At 39.4% G+C, this 23,616-nt stretch overlaps 1 pseudogene; it reads right to left on the bottom strand.

The window, feature by feature from the left end:
* Window positions 1–9,082, bottom strand: part of LOC142837578 (vomeronasal type-2 receptor 116-like) — a 28,062-nt pseudogene extending 18,980 nt beyond the window's left edge.
* Between the last annotated feature and the right edge of the window lie 14,534 nt (window positions 9,083–23,616).

Raw genomic sequence — 23,616 nt, forward strand, 5'->3', positions numbered from 1 at the left:
AGTATAGCTGTGGTGATTGTCAGGTACTCTGTAACAAAATCAGTGTACTTTCTTTACAAATTGTACCTTCCACATCATGTCTTCTGCATTAAGATTTATACCAGCATCAGATTTACATTATTATAAAGAAAAAATTTCATAAATCTTTCTATTTTATGAAATATTCCCTAATTTAGTAAATTGGAACCTTTGACAGACATTTAAAGACATTGACGTTGATGACATCAAATTTCATCCAAAAGAAGAAACACGACCTTCATGCAGTGAGCATAATGTCCTTTTCCATTATCCATGGGTTGATTATATACATGCTGAAGAAGCATTTCATGGATGGCATGGACCACACCATACACCGCATTGTATATGTCATAACTCTCATCACTAAAAGCCATGTCAAAAGTCTGTGCCTTTAGCCATTGCAATGAAGCATTGGTAAGCAATTCTTCAGGGTCTTACATATAGAAGCTGAGACTTTGCAGTTCAAGTTCATCCACTCCAGCCTGGCCAGGAATTCGTCTGTGTATTTGAGAGGGTTCAATGTCTGGACAAATGTTTTAAAATGAGAAACCTCAGCATGGTGGTGTGCAAAAGTTATTTTCCCATTGAATGAATCAAGTGGGAAGTCATGCTTAGTTGCAGTGCCATCCCACTGTGAGGTGGTGACCCATATTCTCTGTAAACCTAGAGATCGCCACCTTCTAAAGGCCACAGCTAGAGAACTCTCTGGGTCTCCATAAATGATAACCACATTAGTGGATGATGTCAATATTTGGTTATAATAAACTTCAGCTTGCGTCAAGAATAAATGCATCTCGACTGGGATCACACTCACAAAGGCAAAGCAGACTGTAATTTTTTCCATCTCTCCTCTTAATTGTGTGAGAAATTGAGTACCCTGATCATTGTCTGAGATGGCCAGTCCAATCCAGTTCCAGTTGAAGTAATGCATCAAAGAGATCATGGCCATGGCTAAAGATGTATCCTTGGCAGCCATCTGATACAGAGAGGGAAATTGTTCACGATTGCTCAGGATGGGATGGAAAGGTCCATAGGTAATCTGAAGGACCTACAACACAGGGAGCAGCACGAGGTAGCACACGTACATAAGAACTTGTAAACACACTTTAGGTCACGTGTTCCTAAAAAAAACTCCTTATCTGTTACTTCTTCCCTCATCTCAATTTCAAAAGGGGAAATGGGGCCCCATTACTAATGAATAAAACGTTGAATGACACCATTTACCACAAATTTGATGGTAGTATCCTCCTCAGAATCTTCTTAGCATCTAGGATTATAAGAGCAGGTTAGAATTTCTTGCAAAGTCACAACACAAATTCTCACCTGTTGAGGCATTAAGAGGTTGAGCGTGGTCCCAGTGATCACAGTTGTTGCCAAGTTTGGTCCTGTAAGCACCTCTAGACACATAGTCTGTTCATGACACATATAATTAGGGGGCAAATCACGAACTTCTTCAGAAAAGTGAAAGTGACTATACATTTTTATCCCAGTTGCACAACCACGCTCTGAACATTCAAATAGGAATGATGAATTTGGTAGATCAGTGTTCCTATTGACTTCGTCCATGGAAAATCTAAGGCCAGTAAAAACTGGAAGTTTTTAGTTGTTGTTCTGTAAAAGGATATGGTGACTAATATGAACAGAGAGATACAGATTATCCTGAGTAGTCAATAGATGTACTATCCTGAGCTATACCATATTCTCAACCACTGCCAATACTAATACAAATGGCCTATGCTGTTAGATTAGAATAATATAAGTAGGTGGAAGCTTGTAAAAAGCTTTAAAAGTTCATCAGAGTGCATCTTCTGTAAATAAAGTGATACATCAGCACCTTTCAAAGATTGTTTTCAATTGTTGGTTTTTCAGTAATTACTCTAAAGTTAAAGACAAGGACAGAGGCTTTAACCAAACAATAAACCTATTCATATATTCATTTTTAAATCATCGATCAATGTGAAAAATTCAAGAGACGTGTGATCCTAAGAGTTTATCATATTTTCTCACGAAATTAACTGAATTTGATAAAACTCTTAAATAATGCCTGTTGAGTGTACAATAGTATGGGCAACATTCAGTTGTTTTGCTTTCAATTCTTTATAATGAGTGGGCATTATAGTTAACATATGCCCTTGATCTTTGTGTTATTATTTTATCTGATTTATCTAATGGAGGTGTAAAATCTCTTTTTAAGATTTATATTTAAATGAATTTAAATACCAAAGATGTATTTTGTAAAGCTGTATGTATGTGTTCACCAATGTATACAGAAAGTATTAATTATAATGTGGGTAAATAACAGAGAATGGATTCCAAGGTTTTGAGTGGGAGGAGGGGGAGAAGAGTGGGAGGAGGGGGAGGGAAATGGGAGGCTGGTGGGAGGAGGTGGAAATTTGTTTTTTTTTTCTTTTCTTTATCCTCCTTTTATCAATAAAAAAATTAAAAAAAAAAAAAAAAAACAATTTGCTACAGATTAGACTGGGCTCAAAAGTACAAAGATAGACCAGCTCCAGGTTCTTATTGCAGAGATTAAGGCCAGGTTCTACCTTCTTAGTACTCTTCACCTAATTTATATTTACACAGAATGTCATATATTCTCACTGGAGACTTCTGACCAATTGTTTTTTATACTACAAAACTGCTTTGACTACATTTCCAGTTACATTAACACAACAATAGCATCCTACATTAATTGGTATAAGCCAGTTTAACATCTTTATAAAATAGAAGATAATAAAGACTAAAATCTGAGGAAAATGTTTATGAGGCTTTCTATAATAAAAGTGTGTAATAAGCAAGCTGGGAGTGAATAATAACAATTTGTATTTATTTTTGGGAAGAGTCTCTTCCTAGTCATTTCATATAATCTGACTAATGAACAGTAATCATACTTCTTCATTCTAAATGATTTACTCAGAGTAAAATGAAACTATTTCCCGCTTAGATATTGTACTACTATGATTTCTTTATGTATTTACATATATATATATTTTCAAAATAAAAATAATTTTTGAATATTTTTATTACCACACAGAAAAAGTGTTATTGAAAATTTTAGTAACAAACAACAGGAATTTGAGACTAGATCCTTTGAAGCCCAAACACCAATTCCTTTCTCCAAAACATTAAGAAACATCAACCCTTGAGCAGTTATAGTGTCCCAGTGGAGTAAATCTCTGCGTTTGATAACAACTATTAACAATACGAAAAATTAAAATGTGTGTAGTCCCCACATTGGTAAAATAAAGAGTTATAATTAGCAAAATTACTAAAAGCTAATTTAAGAGATACATGTGAAATAAGTGTCAGAAAATAAACAATTAAATACAAAGAGACACTACATTTTTTTATTTAATTAAAAATTTCCATCTCCTCTCCTTGTCCTATTTTCGTTCTGCTCCCGCTTCCCCTTCCCCTCCCTCCTCAGTCCAAAGAGCAGTCAGGGTTCCCTGCCCTTTGGGAAGTCCAAGGTCCTCCTCCCTCCATTGTGGTCTAGGAAGTTGAGCATCCAAACAGACTAGGCTCCCACAAAGCCAGTGCATGCAGTAGGATCAAAACCCAGTGCCATTGTCCTTGGCTTCTCAGTCAGCCCTCCTTGTCAGTCACGTTCAGGGAGTCCGGTTTGATCACAAGCTTCATCATCCAGCTGGCATTGGGGATAACCCAGGCAAAAAATGGAAACTTTGAGGTGGGGATGGGGTGGGGCTAAGGAGAAATGGGGAAAAAAGTTAGAAGGGGAGGATGGGGAGAGCTTGGGGGTATGGGACAGTTGGGATGGAGGCAGGGTGGATATGGGAACAGGGGAAGTAGATATCTTAATTAAGGGAGTCACTTTAGGGTCAGCAAGAGACTTGACTCTAGAGGTGTTCCCAGGTGTCCATGGAGATGTCCCCAGCTAGATCCTTGGGTAACGGAGGAGAGGGAGCCTGAACTGGCCCTATCCTATAGCCATAATGATGAATATCTTGCATATCACCATAGAAACTTCATCTAGCGATGGATGAACCAAGAGACAGAGACCCACATTGGAGCACTTCTGAGCTCCCAAAATCCAAATGAGGAGCAGAAGGAGGGATAACATGAGCAAGGAAGTCAGGGCCACAAGGGGTGTGTCCACCCACTGAGACGGTGGGGCTGATCTAATGGGAGCTCAACAATACATTTGTTTTAAAAGAATGGCAAAGATGGGCTAATATGTAACTGCTCTATTCCCTCTCTAATGTGATGCTAACAATCACACACCAGGGCTGTCAATCAAGTAAGTGACAAGGAAAGTTTCAATTGCACTATTCAAAGAATGCAAGCATATAATTCACAGTTCATAATTCCTTTTTTAGCAAAACAAGAAGAAGTGAACTTTGGGATTAAAGGGCAGTGATTTTACATGTATGACAATGAAGGATGCAGAAATAGGAACACATATGATGTTTACAATGGACAGGTCTCTTGCTTCCAATCTTGATGCAGTTTGAGGATAATGGAACCACATCAGATCATTCAAGAGAGTAACTGTATACCTATGGGGAAATTCTTCACAGCTAGGTGTGTTATAAATGTTAGTTGCCCTAGCACATGCTTTAGAATCTACACAGTGATGAATGTCAATCAGTTGAATGTAATCTATGGCATTTACTTAGGCCCACTTAGGATGATAAAAACTGAAATAGAATGGGGTTTTATTTAATAAGTCATCTCCTGCTACAGTGTTTTATGCATATGTATTTCTGATCTTGATTAAGGCATTCTGTTTGTATAGCTCATCAAAAATGTAATGTATAATTAAGAAATACAGATTAATACATAGTCATATATAATAGTCAAAATTGCTCTTCCACCTGTGCAAGCCTAGTAAACATGAGCCTTCCAACTGCCCAGGCAGAGAGCGCCGAGCCACAGACATAGTCTCATCCACTTGCCTTCCAACTCTGAGTGGGCACACAAACACCCAGGCTCAAAAATACTGTTGAAATGCTCCAAAGCCAGAGTTTGTGCTGGAAGCATGGCCCAGGAAGCTGCACTTCAAAACTGCTTGGCTTTTATTACCTGCTTTGGACCAAACAGGACATTTTTTCCCAAAGAAGCCATGCCTCTGCCTTCCTCAAGCAAACAGAGACCCAAACCATGCTTAATGCTGTTCTTTTGTTCTTTTTAAGCTTTTTCAGGTTTTACATAGATTTAGTCCACAACATTGGTACATCAATTAATTATTGCAAGTAACTACTTGCATCCCACTTCTGATACCAGGTAATGTGGGAGTCCTATCTGTATACTGTGATTACCATTAATGAATAAAGAAACTCCCTTGACCTGTTGATAGGAAGGAGGGGGAAATGTAACAGAATGCTGGGAGGAAGAAGGCAGAGTCAGAGGAAGATCATGGAGCTGCTTCCACCAGAGACAGAGGCCTAAAACTTTTCTGGAAAGCCACTGTCACATGGTGATACACAGATTAATGGAGATGTGCTAAATTAATATGTAAGAGTTAGCAAATAAGAAGCTAAAGCTAATGGGCCAAACAGTGATTTAAATAATACTTTTTCTGTGTGATTATTTCAGGTCTAAGATAGCCATGTGGCCAGGAACCACCAAGCATACTCCTTACAATGATAGGAGAGTGTTTTTGTGAGTGTAGGCCAATGCCCATCTTTCAGTGGATATGCCTGTAGAGAACTTAGAAAATAGGGAACAAGTCTTTGCTGTGAATGGTATTATGCCTTATTTAGTATTTGTGATGAGGTAAACAGGACTACTATTCTACTATAGATATTATTGTACATTGAAAAATTAACATCTACTCCACCAAAGAAATTTTACAGCTGATAAACACCTTTAGTAATCATGTGTTTAGTAATAATGTGTCAGGATACAAGATCAACTCCAAAAAATCAGTCGCCCTCTTATACACAAAGGATAGGAAAGCAGAGAGGGAAATCAGAGAAGCTTCACCTTTCACGATAGCCACAAACAGCATAAAATATCTTGGGGTAACTCTAACCAAGGAAGTGAAAGATCTATCTGACAAGAACTTTAAGGCATTGAAGAAAGAAATTGAGGAGTTTACCAGAAAATGGAAGGACCTCCCTTGCTCTTGGATTGGGAGGATCAATATAGTAAAAATGGCAATTCTACCAAAGACAATTTATAGATTCAATGCAATCCCCATCAAGGTCCCAACAAAATTATTCACAGATCTTGAGAGGACAATAATCAACTTTATATGGAAAAACAAAAAACCCAGGATAGCCAAAACAATCCTACACAATAATGGATTGTCTGGAGGCATTACCATCCCAGACTTCAAACTCTATTACAGAGCTACAGTGATGTGTACCCGCACAAAATAAAGGCAATGCAGATATCAAAGAATATTTACCACTTCATTGTTAAACTTACTGAACCAAAGTTCCAGCATAGCTCAGGTAGGGAGGAAACAAAAAGGGCGAGCCGCCTCTCCTCGCACCCTTTATTGGCAGGGATTCGCCTGAGGCAAACCCCGCCCTCTAAAGGGAGCTGACTTAACCCCTTCAGTGATGAAAGCAATGTGGTACTGGCATAAAAACAGAGAAGTCGACCAATGGAATAGTATGGAAGACCCGAATTTTGACCCACAAACCTATGAACAACTAATTTTTGATAAAGGAGCCAAAAGTATACAATGGAAGAAAGAAAGCATTTTCAAAAAAATGGTGCTAGCATAACTGGATGTCAACCTGTAGAAGAATGAAAATAGACCCATATCTATCACCATGCACAAAACTCAAGTCCAAATGGATTAAAGACCTCACTATCAGTCAGAACACATTGAACCTGATAGAAGAGAAAGTGGGAAGTACCCTACAACAGATGGGCACAGGAGATCGCTTCCTATGTGTAACCCCAACAGCACAGACATTAAGGGCAACATTGAATAAATGGGACCTACTAAAACTGAGAAGCTTCTGTAAGGCAAAGGACACTTTCACCAAGACAAAAAGGCAACCTACTGACTGGGAGAAGATCTTCACCAACCCCGCAACAGACAAAGGTCTGATCTCCAAAATATATAGAGAATTCAGGAAACTAGACTTTAAAATGCTGATAAACCCAATTAAAAAATGGGGCACTGAACTGAACAGAGAATTCTCAGCAGAGGACGTTCAAATGGCCAAAAGACACTTAAGGTCATGCTCAACCTCCCTAGCCATCAGGGAAATGCAAATCAAAACAACTTTGAGATATCATCTTACTCCTGTCAGAATGGCTAAAATCAAAAACTCCAATGATAGCCTTTGCTGGAGAGGCTGTGAAGGAAGGGGTACCCTCATCCATTGCTGGTGGGAATGCAATCTTGTGGAACGACTGTGGAAATAAGTGTTTCTGTTTCTCAGGAAGTTCGGGATCAACCTACCCCTGGACCCAGCAATCCTGGGAATATACCCAAGAGATGCCCAATCATATGACAAGGGCATTTGTTCAACCATGTTAATAGCAGTATTATTTGAAAAATCCAGAACCTGGAAACAACCTAGATGCCCTTCAATGGAAGAATGGATGAAGAAAGTGTGGAATATATACACATTAGACTACTACGCTGCGGTAAAAAACAATGACTTCTCGAATTTTGCATGCAAATGGATGGAAATCGAAAACACTATTCTGAGTGAGGTAACCCAGACCCAAAAAGATGAATATGGGATGTACTCACTCATAATTGGTTTCTAGCCATAAATAAGGGTCACGGAGTCTACAATTGGTGATCCTAAAGAAGCTAAGTAAGAAGGTGAACCAAACAAAAAACATATTGTTATCCTCTTGGCTATGGGAAGTAGACAAAATTGCCGGGGAGAAAATTGGGATCTTGGGGGTGGGGTAGGATGGGGGTAAGGGGAGATGGGGAGAGAAAAGGGAGAAGGGGAGGATGGGGGGAACTGGGGGAAAAAGGGGGATTGGGATAAAGGAAGGTTGGATAGGGGAGCAAGGAAGCACAATTCTTAGTTAAGGGAGCCACCTTACGGTTGGCAAGAGATTTGAATCTAGAGTGGCTCCCAGGTGCCCAGGCCGAGGTCCCCAGTTAGTTCCTTGGGCAGCTGAGGATAGGGAACCTGAAATGACCCTAGCCTATAGCAATACTGACGAATAACTTGCATATCATCATAGAACCTTCATCTGGTGATGGATGGGGATAGAGACAGAGACCCACACTGGAGCACTGGACTGAGCTCCCAAAGTCTCAATGAGGAGCAGAAGGAGGGAGAACATGAGCAAATATGTTGGGACCATGAGGGGTGCACCCACCCACTGAGACAGTGGAGCTGATCTACTGGGAGCTCGCCAAGGCCAGCTGGACTGTGACTGAAAAAGCATGGGTTAAAACTGGACTCTCTGAACATGGCGAACAATGGGGGCTGATGAGAAGCCAAGGACAATGGCACGGGGTTTTGATCCTACGTAATGTGCTGGCTTTGTGGGAGCCTAGCCAGTTTGGATGTTCACCTTCCTAGATATGGACGGAGGGGGAGGTCCTAGGACTTAACACAGGGCAGGGAACCCTGACTGCTCTTTGGACTGGAGAGGGAGGGGGAAAGGAGTGGGAAGAGGAGGAGAAGGGTGGGAGGAGGAGGAGTGAAATGGGAGGCTGGGAGGAGGTGAAAACTTGGTTTTTTTTTTCCTTTTCTCAATTAAAAAAAAGAAAAATTAACATCTAAAAATGCATGACTCTGGTTCTCTGATGAGCTGTCTGGACTGTCTACAATGTCAATATAGAGAAAAGTGAAAGGCAGATTCTTTCACAGAAAGCGTACTTCTACTTTTAATTTTTACATACTTTTAAGCTATTTTCCTATTCAGAAAAGTTTTACTGTTGCCACAAGTGTCTTGAACATTGTGTAAACTTTCCTTGGGCAGTTCAACAGATGACTATTCTCCACAGAGAAAGCATCAATGACAGAGAAGTCAATGACTTAACACAATCTTGCATTGGTTTATCAAATCTTTACCTCAGAACATGCTTGCCAACATAAGTCCATGTAGGAGATTTGCATGTTGAATTCCCCAAGGCTCTCACTTTCTTGTGCCTGTTCACCATATTTCATGTCTTTGATCACCCTTCCTACATTACTTCATCCTGCAACAGGGACAGTCTCCCAGCACTACAAGAAACCACAATGGCTGCTAGTATTCCAGATTGGACACTCACATTTGAATGTCACCCACTTTCCATATACCCCAAATGCGATTACCCACCCCCAAACCTCCAGACCAGAGTGCTTCAGTCCTTTAACAATGGAAGAGAGTCTCTACTCAACCAGAGAACATACAGGAATGTTAGAGGTTGACATTGATGGCCTAATCCCATACAATCCCACAATTTGGTGCCTTACCATATTCTCAACCCAAACCTCTATGAATCAAACAGCCCCAGCTTCAACATAATGAGAGCCCCACTCCTGGACCATGGTCCAATATTGCTACCAGACATGCATCCTCCGACTTGAGTGGAGATAAGAAGGCGTAAGTCACAAACAATGCCACACAAATTTGGGATTATGATTAATAGGGTGATATTTATTTAAAGGGGAAAAAACTTACAGATCACTGTCCCAGGCAACAGCCCTCTACGCAACGCAACCAGGAGTCTAGTCGCCAGCGGAGCAGGAAGTGAAGAGAGAGAGGAGAGGGAAGTGGCCGCTTTTTTAAAGGGAGAGAGACCACGCCCCAATGGGCTAGTATCTCAGCAGCTATAGGTTGGAGAAGCGGGAGGACCTCCCGCAACACCTCCCCCTTTTGTTTAAATAAGAGAGTTCTAAACCTATCATGAAATCATATATAATAAGTACAAATATCCTATTCTAACTAGCTTAGGTCTTGTATAATAAATAACTTGGCCAAGTCATGAGAGAAAGTAACTATATTTATATAGTCTTCAACCCCATCAAAGATCCGAGAAGGGAAATAATGTTACCTGGGTAATTAGGAAGTTCAGTAAAGAGGTTCTTTAAAATCCCTTAGCACCATAAGAATGGCATATAATTCTGCCTTCTGGACAGAATTATAAGGGCTTTGTTCCACCTTACTCAATTCATCTGACTTGTAACCTGCTTTCCCTGATTTATTTGCATCAGTGTAGAAAGTACAGGCTCCAGTTATTGGAGCATCACGTACAATTCTAGGAAGAATCCAAAAAGTTCTTTTTATGAGGTTAAGTTTACCACTTTTGGGATAGTTGCTATTAATTTCTCCCAAAAAATTAGCACAAGCTCTTTGCCATGGTTCATTGTCTTCCCATAACTTTTTTATTTCTTCTGTAGTAAAAGGCACTATAATTTCTGCTGGGTCTATACCTGCTAGTTGACAAAGTCTCAGCTTACCTTTTATAATTAATTCAGAGACTTTTTCCACATAAGTTTTTAATTTTTTACTTGGTTTATTAGGTATAAATATCCACTCTAAAATAATATCTTCCCTCTGCATTAGAATCCCTGTAGGAGAAATTCTGGAAGGCAATATGACTAGGATGCAGCTAAGATTTGGGTTCACCCTATCCACATGTACCTCCTGTAATTTTTCCTCAATCATTGTCAGTTCCTTTTCTGCTTCAGCTGTCTGTTTTCTTGGACTATTCAAATCTTTATCACCATCTAAGGTTTTGTTTAAATGAACTATTAGATCAGGTGTTATCCCAACAGCTGGTCGTAGAATGGAAATGTCTCCTAACAATCTTTGGAAGTCATTAAGAGTCTTTAAGCGGTCTCTCCTAATTTGTGCCTTTTACGTTTTAATTTTTTCTAACCCTATTCTGTAACCTAGGTAATTAATAGAGTTTCCTCTTTGAATCTTTTCAGGGGCAATTTGTAATCCCCACCTAGGCAAGACTTTCTTTACTTCTTCAAACATCCTTTCTAAAGTATCTTTATTTGAATCAGATAACAAGATGTCATCCATGTAATGATAAATGATGGACTTGGGGAATTGTTTACGAATTATTTCCAATGGCTTACTTACAAAATATTGGCACAGTGTAGGACTATTGAGCATACCCTGTGGGAGGACAGTCCACTGATATCTCCTATTAGACTGAGAATTATTATAAGTAGGCATTGTGAAGGCAAATTTTTCTCTATCCTTTTCTTGTAACGGTATAGTGAAAAAACAATCTTTCAAATCAATAACTATAAGAGGCCATCCTTTTGGTAACAGAGAAGGCAAAGGAATTCCAGATTGTAGTGGGCCCATAGGTTGAATTACTTTGTTGACAGCTCTTAGATCTGTCACCATTCTCCATTTACCAGATTTCTTTTTTACAATAAACACAGGAGAATTCCAAGGGCTGGTTGATTCTTCAATGTGGTGAGCATCTAGTTGCTCTTGCACCAGCTGTTCCAATGCCTGTAGTTTATCTTCAGCTAGAGGCCACTGTTTGATCCATATTGGCTTCTCAGTTAGCCATTTTAAAGGTAGGGTTGTTGGTACCTCTAAAGGTTTGGTATTTGCTGTATGTTCTTGTACAGCCTAAATGGCTGGTGACCTTTTTCCATAATACCTCATCATATCCTTCCCAGAATTATGAATTCCTGGAAATATAGGAATGTTAATCTGGGTATTCCATTGCTGTAGCAGGTCACGGCCCCATAAATTTATAGCAATATTGGCTATATATGGTCTTAGTCTTCCTATTTGTCCTTCCGGCCCTATGCATTCAACCCATCTTGTGCTTTGTTTTACACGAGATAGGGTTCCAATTCCTAGGAACTGAACATCTACCTCTTGAAGAGGCCAATTCGGATGCCAAGATTCTGGGGTAATGATACTTACATCCGCACCTGTGTCTAATAAGCCTTCAATAAAAGTGCCATTTATACAGACTCTTAGCTTTGGTCTTTGATCATTAATAGAAGTCTGCCGAAATATACGTTTACTCTGTCCTACTGGGTTTTTTTGACTCATCCTCCACACGTAATTCATCATTTAGACCAGTATTACTTTTTACAGCAGAAATTGGAGCTTTTAATTTTCTTGGTGAGGCACGTTCTCCACTGTGACTGGGAATGACTGGGCCACTGTTGGCTTGGGGGCCTGCGAGAGGCCCCCCAAGGAGTTTCCCGATGATATCGGATTGCCCCGTCTATCTGTTGTTGACCTACATTCGTTGGACCAATGCCTGCCTTTACCGCATCTCCTACATATACCTGAAGGCCGAGGTCTCCTATTTTTGTCATTCCCAGAAGAGATATTATTCCTAGAAATTCTTTGCCTGCAATCCCTTTGTAAATGTCCTAATTTACCACAATTAAAACACCTGGCAGTTTGATGTCTCCTCATTGCTTTGGAAATCCCTTCTCCTACCCAAGATACATCATTATAGCTAAAAGTCTCAACATTCATCGTATGCTGAATCCATTCATCCATAGGTGCTGATCTAGACTTTAAAGGCCCAATTATCTTTTTGCATTCTATGTTTGCATTCTCAAAAGCTAGAGATTCAAGAAGTATTTGCCTAGCTTCTGGGTCTGTTACCCCTATGTCCAGAGCCTTAATTAATCTTTCCAAAAAGTCAATAAAGGGTTCTCTCTGTCCCTGGCTAATTCTGGTATATGATTTAACCCTTTTTGCTGGATCTTGTATCCTATTCCAAGCATTTAAAGCTGCTTGGTGACATAGACACAGCACTTCATCGTCATAAAGAGCTTGGACCTGTGGATCAGCATATTCTCCTGCACCAAGAATTTGATCTTGGGAAACCTCAATACCTTTTGCTCTTCCTTGCTGTTCCATATGTTTGGATTCTTCTCTGAAATAAATTCCAAACATCAAGGAAGGTCCATTATCTAAAACTGCAGACACTAACTGATGGAAATCATGGGGGGTAGCTCTAGCATTAGAAGCCCAAGTCTTTATCATTTCCTTTACATATGCATTGTGCAAGCCAAAATTAACAACAGCTTGCTTAATTTCTTTCAGATCATTCATTGCTATTGGTGTCCATCTATCTTCTCTGACTCCCTTTGAGCCTTTAGAAGTTGACGCTTTGTCAGAATTAAGTACAGGGTATGTCGCTAGAACCCTGGGTAAGCCAGTTCTAATAGCTGGTGGAGGCATTGTATCCTTTCCTTGGGCCTCCTTACTCTGTTCACCAGCTGCAATAATTTCTCCAATCTTTTCAAAACTTTTTATCATTGTCTCTCTTAAATCCTGAATCTCCTGACCTGTATATATTTCCAGTGATTTCACTGAGGTATCAATTTTTTGGTCCCATTCTGCACCTGTGATTCCAAAGCTTTAATTTTTTCCTTCAAAGATACCATGTCCTCCTTAAACTTTTCTTGTATATCATGTAGATTCCCATACTGGAGGTACATTCTGTCTGTTACCTTTTCAAAACTTTGTGATAAACTCTGAAGGTCAAATTCAACAGCCTGAACCCTTTCAGGTAACTTTCTAATACCCTTGGATATGAAATCAATTTTGTCTGTCATAGTATCCACTTGTTCAGATAACCTCTGATTTTCAATAATTTTAATCCTGACAATTAGTTGCTCATTATTAGTTCGTAAAGATTCTATCATTCTTAGGAGTACCATATTCTTCTGTTCATTATTAGTTTGTAAAGATTCTATCATTCTTAGGAGAGCCATATTTTTCTGTTCATTATTAGTATGTAAAGATTCAATCGTTCTTAGGAGTGCCATATTCTTCCTTAATGATAGAATATGGAAAAGAAAACTGAAGCCTAGTAACAAGCAAATTAAGGTATTCCCATAATCATATAAACCTTGTATGATGTAATTCATTGTATTAGTAAATATAAAATTGCTAATCCATTGTATTAGTGAAAACAAAGCAGTAAAATTTGCGTTAGAAACGAAAATTGCCATATTACCTATTATCCAGCAGGTGGCGGTGTTGCAGAGTCGCGATGAAAACATGGTCCTGTTTCAGTGCCTTAGTAGATGTTAAAAACTGGAAAACGCAAGTTTCTCAACAAAGTAAATGTAATTAAATCAATTCCAGAGACGGAACCAGAAACCCATAATCCAGGGGTAGAGAAGAGCAATCTGGAAGCTGCTTATGCCTCCACGTGACAGAGTCACCCTGAGGGGTTGCAGCTTTCAGCAACCGCATGCTCTGGTTCATGCCACTTAAGAGCTGTGCTTGCAAGGGAGATTTAAAAATGACTCAGAAAAGAGCAAACCACGCAGGCAGAGACTACGTGGGCCTGTGGAGTTTAAATCCACGTGGGGAGGCCAAGGCAACCGCTGAAAGGCACAGGCAGTGGCTGAGGAAGCAAGGGCTCCCACCAAGCTGAACTTGCGGCCGCCAAGCCGAACTCGCCGCTGCGAGCCGGGAGAGGTTCTAAAACCAAACGTTGCGTGCCAAAATGAAGGCGTAAGTCACAAACAATGCCATACCAATTTGGGATTATGATTAATAGGGTGATATTTATTTAAAGGGGAAAAAACTTACAGATCACTGTCCCAGGCAACAGCCCTCTACGCAACGCAACCAGGAGTCTAGTCGCCAGCGGAGCAGGAAGTGAAGAGAGAGAGGAGAGGGAAGTGGCCGCTTTTTTAAAGGGAGAGAGACCACGCCCCAATGGGCTAGTATCTCAGCAGCTATAGGTTGGAGAAGCAGGAGGACCTCCCACAACAGAGATACGTTTAAAATCTTTAGGCAAAGTGTGAGGTGACAAAAGAGGAAACATAAACAAAGGAATAAAGCATGTATCCAAAGATGAACTTGTAAAAAAGTACCTAGGTCTATATACACCACAAAGTCAGATTCCTAGACACCATTGTTAGTGTTCTATCAGCAACAGCCAAGGCAATATGTCACTACCAAAGCCAGTTATCTTACTACAGCAAGACCTGACTTCCAGCACAACTGAAGGATAAGACCTTAAAACCAACTTAGTGAATTTGATTTGAGGACCTGTTGCAAGGTGGGGCCCGCTTATTTGTCCTGGCCACCTGGCTAGCTTAGCCCCAAAATAAACTCACAGAAATTGTATTAATTAAATCACTGCTTATTCCATTATCTCTAGCCTCTTATTGGCTAACTCTCACATCTTTATTTAACCAATTTCAACTAATATGTATATCGCCATGTGGCAGTGGCTTATCAGGAAAAATTCTAGCCAATGTCTGTCTCCGGTGGAGAATCAATGACATCTCCCTGACTCTGCTTTCTTCCTCCCACAATTCAGCTCTGTCTCCCTTCCTACCTAAGTTCTGCCCTATCACCAAGTCCAAAGCATTGTCTTTATTAACCAGTGAAAACAACACAAATACAGAAGGACCTCCTATACCAAGGAGCTTAATGAGAAAATAAATAAATGCATGAAAGAAATTGAAGAAAGAGCAAACTCAAAAAGGTAGTAAGTGAAATAAATTCCTTAAAGAAAGCACAAGCAATTGAAAGAAATGAATGAAAATGTTTACCTAAAATAGGAAGCATATCATATAAATAAAACAAAACCTGAGGGAATTGTGCAAAAGGAAATTCTAGGTAAGCAAACAGGAACTACAGACACAATGATTCCCAATAGAATATAAGATATAAAAAATAGAAGCAATTATCAAAGGAGATGTTAAATCTAAAAGATGGCTTTGATATGGAGCACCCAGAAATACTGAAATACTTTGAAGGGATCAAATATAAGAATAATAGAAATAGAAGAATGAGGAGAATCTCATCATGAATTCCCAAAAAATATCTTTTACATATTATAGAAGAAATTTTTCATAAACTAAAAAAGGTGAACCCGAAAAGGGTACAAAAATTTACAAAATACTTAACAGATTGGAACAGATGCCTTCACAAAATAGTAATTTAAATGTTAAATAAACAGAAAAAAAGAATATTAAATGCTACAAGGTAGAAACATCAAGTAACATATAAATGTAGACTTATCTGAATTTCGCCGGAATTTCCGATGATGAGTATAAAAGACAGAATGGTGTGTCTGATTTACCTGTAGACACCAAGAGAGCACAGATTTCAACCCATACTACTGTACCATACAAATATTCAATCCTCAGTGACTGAGAAAACATATCCTTGATACATAAATTTAAACAGTGTCTATCCACAAATAGAGAACTACAGAAGGTACCACAAGGAGAATTCAAACCTGAGAGGTTAATTACATGCACGAAAACACAGGAAATAAAGAGCCACTTCCTAGGAAAGCAAACAACAGGAAACATTCACAAAAACCACCACCACCAAGACCACCACTGCTGCCATCAACAATAAAAATAATAAAACAGATATTTAAAAATCACTGGAAATTGATATTAAGTGGTATTGGCTCCAAAATAAAAAGATACAGACTAAAAGAATGAATGTCAAAGGAGTTCATCCTTTTGGAAATAATAAACATACCTTCAAAACAAAGATCATTATATATCAAAGTTAATGACTGAAAAAATGTTTTCATCAAAATGCACTAAGATACAAGATTGTAGTGGCATAAACAAATGCAGACAGATTGAAAAATATATATAGTTTTAATGTAGAAGTAGACTTACAGAACCACCGTTCCAGAGGAGACCAGGAAAGCAGAAGAGATGGCTGGGAGTACGCTCGCCAAATTTATAGGCAGACATTAGCCAGAGGTGAACATGCCCCCCAAGGGGCGGGACTTATCCCTACATCTCAGCTTTTTGTCTAAATAAGACAGAACCAAACCAAATAAAACTATATACAATAACAACAAATAATAAATATAACAAACAATATTGAGAACAAAAGCTTTGCTAAACATTCTATCTCAAGGAGTCCAAATAATGTAGAGAGTAACTACAATTATATAATCTTCAACTCAGTCAAATATCTGAGAAGGGAATAAACACTACTCAACAAACGAGATATATCCAAAATGTGCAACAATTGACAGAGACAACTGACTACCTGGGCAATCACCCAAAGTCTCGTTTGCAATATTGAGTCAACCAATTTTGGCTAAGGCCTAACATAAATGACATACCATTATTAAAGGCAAGGAACTTTTCAAAACTATCTTACCCTGTCTTGGCAGGATATGACAGTCCTGTTTTATCCATTGATGCACACTCTGTATCTCTGTCAGTGGTTGAGGTATGGGCATTTCTTTGCCCAAAGGCCAGTTCTGCCAAATAGAAAGGCTCCAGGTGGAGTGTCTTTGGTGCTCAACATTCTCTCGGGAATAGAGCAGTGTTGCCAGGAGCAATTCTGTCTCACTATCACGAAACTCTGAGTTAGATTAAAGGCCATTTTCTACAGCTCTTTGAAGAGGTCAAAGATTATCTATCTGTACTGAGTATAATCTCTATATATCTAGAGAACCTGATTAGTCTAATTATAAATGACAAACTTAGATGACTATTTATCTATATAATTCTCAATATCTATCTAACTTAAAGACTAAGACAACAAACAACTGTGTAACAAATGAGGATAATGACCTCCAAATATAAACACTGTACAAATATACATTGCAATATGGTAAATATATATCAATACACAAACCCCTTTCTGTTTGTTCAACATATCCTTTATAGTTTGATTTGATCTTTCTATGACTGCTTGACCTGTAGGATTGTATGGTATACCTGTAACATGCTTGATATTGTAATAATCAAAAAACCGTTTCATTTTACTAGAAACATAAGCAGGACCATTGTCCGTCTCTATTTGTGTAGGTATACCCATGATAGCCATGACTTCTAATAAAATTACTGAATCAGCTTTTCCTGAACTTAAAGCAGTTGCCCACTGAAAGCCTGAATAAGTGTCAATGGTGTGAAGAACAAATTTTAATTTGCCAAATTCTGCAAAGTGGAACACATCCATCTGCCAGATTTCATTCCTTTGGGTGCCCTTTGGATTAGCCCCTGCAGGCAGTGGCGTTTGGTTATAGAAAGAGCAAGTAGGGCATTTCTTTACAATCTCCTTAGCTTGTTGCCATGTAATTGAAAATTCTTTCTTCAAACCTTTGCTATTAACATGATGTTTTTTATGAAATTCAGAGGCTTGTAGCACACTGCCAATCAATAATTGATCAATTTCTGCATTACCTTGTGCTAGAGGACCTGGCAGACCCATAAGGGATCAGATGTGTGTTATGTACATAGGGCAAAGCCTGTTCCTGATCAAATCTTGAACCTGGAGAAACAATGAGGTTAGTTCTGTATCATCAGGTATAAATTCAGCAGTTTCAATATGTAAAATAACTCTTTCTGCATATTGTGAATCAGTGATTATATTAATAGGTTCTTTAAAATCCCTTAGCACCATAAGAATGGCATATAATTCTGCCTTCTGGACAGAATTATACGGACTTTGTTCCACCTTATCCAAGTCTTCTGATTTGTAACCTGCCTTCCCTGATTTATTGGCATCAGTATAGAATGTACGGGCTCCAGTTATTGGAGCATCACGGATGATTCGAGGCTGAATCCAAGAAGTTCTCTTTATGAAGTTAAGCCTCTTGCTTTTTGGATAGTTGTTATTAATGTCTCCCAAAAAATTAGCACAAGCTCTTTGCCATGGTTCATTATCTTCCCATAATTTCTTTAGTTCATCAGCAGTGAAGGGCACTATAATTTCTGCTGGGTCTATGCCTGCTAGTTGACGAAGTCTCAGCTTGCCTTTTATAATTAACTCAGAGACTTTTTCCACATAAGTTTTCAGTTTCTTACTTGGTTTATGTGGTAAAAAGATCCATTCCAAAATAATAACATCTCTCTGCATTGAAATTCCTGTAGTAGCAATTCTTGATGGTAGTAAGACGAGAATACAATTGAGCTCTGGATTCACCCTGTCCACATGTGCCTGTTGTAATTTTTCCTCAATCATTGTCAGTTGCTTTTCTGCTTCAGCTGTTAATTCTCTGGGACTGTTTAAATCTTTATCACCATCCAAGGTTTTGTTCAAATGAATTATTAGATCAGGTGTTATTCCAATAGCTGGTCGTAGACTGGAAATGTCTCCTAACAGTCTTTGGAAGTCATTGAGAGTCTGTAGGCGATCTCTCTTAATATGTGCCTTCTGTGTCTTAATTTTTTGCAAACCTATTTTATAACCTAAATAACTAACAGAATCTCCCTTCTGAATCTTTTCAGGAGGGATTTGCAATCCCCATTTAGGTAAAAGTATCTTTATTTCCTCAAACAGTCTGTTCAAGGTATCCATGTTTGAATCGGATAACAAAATGTTGTCCATGTAATGGTATACAATAGATTTGGGAAATTTCTTGCGTATTATTTGCAATGGTTGGTTCACAAAATATTGGCACAGGGAAGGGCTATTTAACATACCTTGGGGGAGGACGGTCCAGTGGTACCTCCTCGAAGGTTGAGAATTGTTATAAGTAGGCACCGTGAAGGCAAATTTTTCTCTATCTTCTTTTTGCAAAGGTATAGTGAAAAAACAATCCTTTAAATCAATAACTATGAGAGGCCATCCTTTTGGTAATAAAGAGGGCAAAGGAATTCCAGATTGCAGAGGGCCCATAGGTTGAATAACATTGTTGATGGCCCTGAGATCAGTCACATTCTCCATTTACCTGATTTTTTCTTAACCACAAATACAGGAGAATTCCAAGTGCTGGTAGATTCTTCTATATGTCCAGCATCTAATTGTGCTTCTACCAGCTGTTCTAAAGCCTGTAACTTTTCCTCAGCTAAAGGCCATTGCTTTGTCCATATTGGTTTCTCAGTCAACCATTTTAGAGGCAAGGCTGTTGGTATCTCTGAAGGGACATCAATTGCTTGTTCTTGTACAGCCCGAATGGCCGGTTTTCTTCGTTTGTAATATCTTTTAATATTATTCTCAGAAATATAGGCTCTAGAAGTAGCAGGAATGTTAATTTCAGTATTCCATTGTTGTAATAGGTCATGACCCCATAAATTCATTGCAATATTGGCTACATATGGCTTTAATTTTCCTATTTGTCCCTCTGGCCCTATACATTCAACCCATCTCGTGCTCTGCCTTACTCGAGATAGGGTTCCAATTCCCAGGACCTGAACATTTACATTATGAAGAGTCCAATGCGGATGCCAAGATTCTGATGTAATGATACTTACATCAGCACCTGTGTCCAGCAGGCCAGTAATAAAAATGCCATTTACACACACTCTCTGCTTAGGTCTTTGATCATTTATAGAAGTTTGCCAAAACACACGTAACTTATCTTTCTGATCATTATTGCTTGTAACAGCAGGCATGGGGCTTCCTAATTGTCCTGATGAGGCACGTTCTCTGCAGAAACTGGAAATGACTGAACCATATTTGCCATGGGGGCCTGTGGGCCCCCCCCTCATGTTTCCCGACTGTATCAGGTTGTCTTGTCTATCTCTTGTAGACCTGCATTCATTCGTCCAATGTCTGCCTTTTCCACATCTTCTACATAAACCTGAAGGCTGAGATTTCCTATTTCTGTTATTTCTAAAAGATGCATTATTATTATTATTATTATTATTATTATTATTATTATTATTTCTGAAAACCCGTTGTCTTCAATTCCTTTTCATATGACCCATTTTGCCACAATTAAAACATTTGGTATTCTGGTGTCTCCTTTCACCATTGGAAATTACTTCTTCTACCCATGCTTCAGTGCCATAATCAAATGTATCAACATTGAGTGTATGCAAGACCCAATTTTCCAAAGGCGCTGATCTGAGCTTTAAAGACCCCAAAATCATTTTGCATTCCACATTTGCATTTTCATAAGCCAAACGACTCAATCATTATACGTCTTGCTTCTGGGTCAGATATCCCTATTTGTACAGCCTTAGTTAATCTTTGTAAAAGGTCACTAAAGGGTTCTCTCTGACCCTGTTTAACTCTGACAAATGATTCCATTCTCTGTCCTGGGTCTTGTACCCTGTCCCAAGCCCTTAAGGCTGCTGTAGTACACATGGAGAGTGTGTGTTCATCCAAATTAGCTTGTTCCTGAGTGTCGTAAAAGAGCCCTTCACCTAGAATTTTATCTAGGGAAATGTCAATTCCCTTCACTTTTTCCTGCTGTTCTAAGAGTCTAGCCTCTTGCCTGAATAAGCTTTCCATTTCAATTACGGTCCACTCTCAAGTACCGCAGAGCTCAGCTGGAGCCAGTTCGAGGGGGTTGCTCTGCTTGTCGTGGCCCAAGATCTTAGCATCTCTTTAACAAAAGAGGCTTGCATCCCAAAAGTCATGACAGCCTGTTTGATTTCCTTGAGGTCATTCATACGGACAGGCTCCCATGTATCCTCCTTGATGACCCTAGGATTTCTGGAATCAATCACCTTCTCTGTTGTTATTAGTGGAAAGGCAGGTAGAGCTGTGGGTAGAGCTTTGTGGAAATTGTCCCAGAGATATTTACCCACAGATGTAGTTAAAATTTGCCTTTCTACCCTTTGCTCTTCTTCATCAGAATTTAGAAATTCCTCAATCTTTTCAATTCTATTTACCATTGCCTTCTGCAATGTCTGAATCTCCTGTCCACAATTATGTTCCAAAGCCTTCATTGAGGATTCTAAAGTATGAAGTTTGTCCGTTAGAGATAACATCTCATCTTTGGACATAATTTTTATGTCATAAACCATGCCTTCTTGTATTGACAATCTTTCCGTCAATCTGTCATAAGCTTTAGACAAAATCCGATTCTCACATTCAGCAGTTTTGATTCTCTCAGTTAATGTTTCATTTCCTACAGAAAGGGACTGAAGCTTACGATCCAAATCAGCTGTTCCCTCTTCCATAGTAATGAATTTCTCCTTAATATCAGACACTAATGTTTCAGTTCCTACAGAAAGGGACTGAAGCTTACAATCCATATCAGCTGTTCCCTCTTCCATAGTAATGAATTTCTCCTTAACATCAGCCTGGAGAACTTTAAACTGATTCTTGAGAAGATTATTATCGGCCTGGAGAACTTCAAACTGATTCTTGAGAAGATTGTTGTCATTCTCAATTGTTTTTAAGCGTTCAATCTCTGCCTTAAGAATCCTGGATTCGTCTTGTAAAGACTTTATCATATTTCTATTATCAAACCATTTGGTGACAATGAAAACTACGAATCCCAGAAGGATCCATAGATCTGGGGTGATAGACACCTCTTGTAAAATCTCCCACATGGTACAATTTAAAAAACTGTTAAATTCTTGAACAGTAATGTATTCAGACATTTTATTTATAAAAGAAAAAAATTTTACCTGCAATGATCGGTTCCTGCCAGTGGTGGTCTCTGTGTTTTTGGAGCCTGTCCTAGAACTAGCTCCTGTAGACCAGGCTGGCCTCGAACTCACAGAGATCTGCCTGTCTCTGCCTCCCAAGTGCTGGGATTAAAGGCGTGCACTACCACGGCCTGGAAGGCCTCAAACTCACAGAGATCCACCTGCCTCTGCTTCCCAAGTGCTGGGATTAAAGGTGTGCACTACCACTGCATGGCTGGCCTCAAACTCACAGAGATCCACCTGCCTCTGCTTCCCAAGTGCTGGGATTAAAGGCGTGTGCTACCACTGCCTGGCCAGCCTCAAACTCACAGAGATCTGCCTGCCCTTGCCTCCCAAGTGCTGGTATCAAAAGCGTGCGCCACCATTGCCCGGCGAAGTCACTTTGTATCAGACCAAATCTGCTGCTGTGGCAGCTTTTGTTGCAAAACTGCAGGTACTTGAGCTTATGCTAATTCAGGCAACGGGGATCCGCTGCAAAACTTAGCCAAGGCAGGCAGAATGGGCCTGTGTGGCCGAGTATGTCTCAGACTCGGCACTGGGGCCGGAGTCACGAACTGAAAAACAGCACCCAGGAGGGTGCTGTGTTAGATAGCGGGCTACCCGCTTGAGTTGGGGCCAAAATAGCCCGACGTTGGACGCCAAAATGTAGCAGCGTAAACGAATGCAGACAGATTGTAAAAATATATATAGTTTTAATGTAGAAATAGACTTTCAGAACCACCGTTCCGGAGGAGACCAGGAAAGCAGAAGAGATGGCTGGGAGCTTGCTTGCCAAATTAATAGGCAGAGATTAGCCCGAGGCGAACATGCCCCCCAAGGGGCGGGACTTATCCCTACACAAGATAGTGCAGTTTTCTTAACATCTAACAAAATATAATTTAAACCTCAAATTAATACAAAAAATGATAAAAGTTATGCATTTTTACTATAGGAGACATCCCAAAGATTATATTTCACTTCATTTTATAAAATATTTTTATTTTTATTTTATTTTTTATTTTAACTTACAAAGTTCCACCTTGTCCCCTCATCCCATTTCCTTGCCACTTCCCCATCCTCCCTCCCCCTCCCTCTCCATTCCAAAGAGCAGTCAGGGTTCCCTGCCTTGTGGGAAGACCAAGGTCCTCCCCCCTCCATCCAGATCCAGGAAGGTGAGCATCCAAACAGACTAGGCTCCCACAAAGTCAGTACATGCATTAGGATCAAAACCCAGTGCCATTGTCCTTGGCTTCTCAGTCAGCCCTCATCGTCCAATACATTCAGAAGATGTCCCTCAATGGAAGAATGGATAAAGAAAGTGTGGAATATGTACATATTAGAGTATTATTCAGCAGTAAAAACACAATGACATCTTGAATTTTACATGCAAATGAGTGGAAATAGAAAACACTATCCTGAGTGAGGTAACCCAGACCCAAAA

Source organism: Microtus pennsylvanicus, chromosome 1 (genome assembly GCF_037038515.1).
Source record: "Microtus pennsylvanicus isolate mMicPen1 chromosome 1, mMicPen1.hap1, whole genome shotgun sequence".
In the NCBI taxonomy this organism is placed as follows: Eukaryota; Metazoa; Chordata; class Mammalia; order Rodentia; family Cricetidae; genus Microtus; species Microtus pennsylvanicus.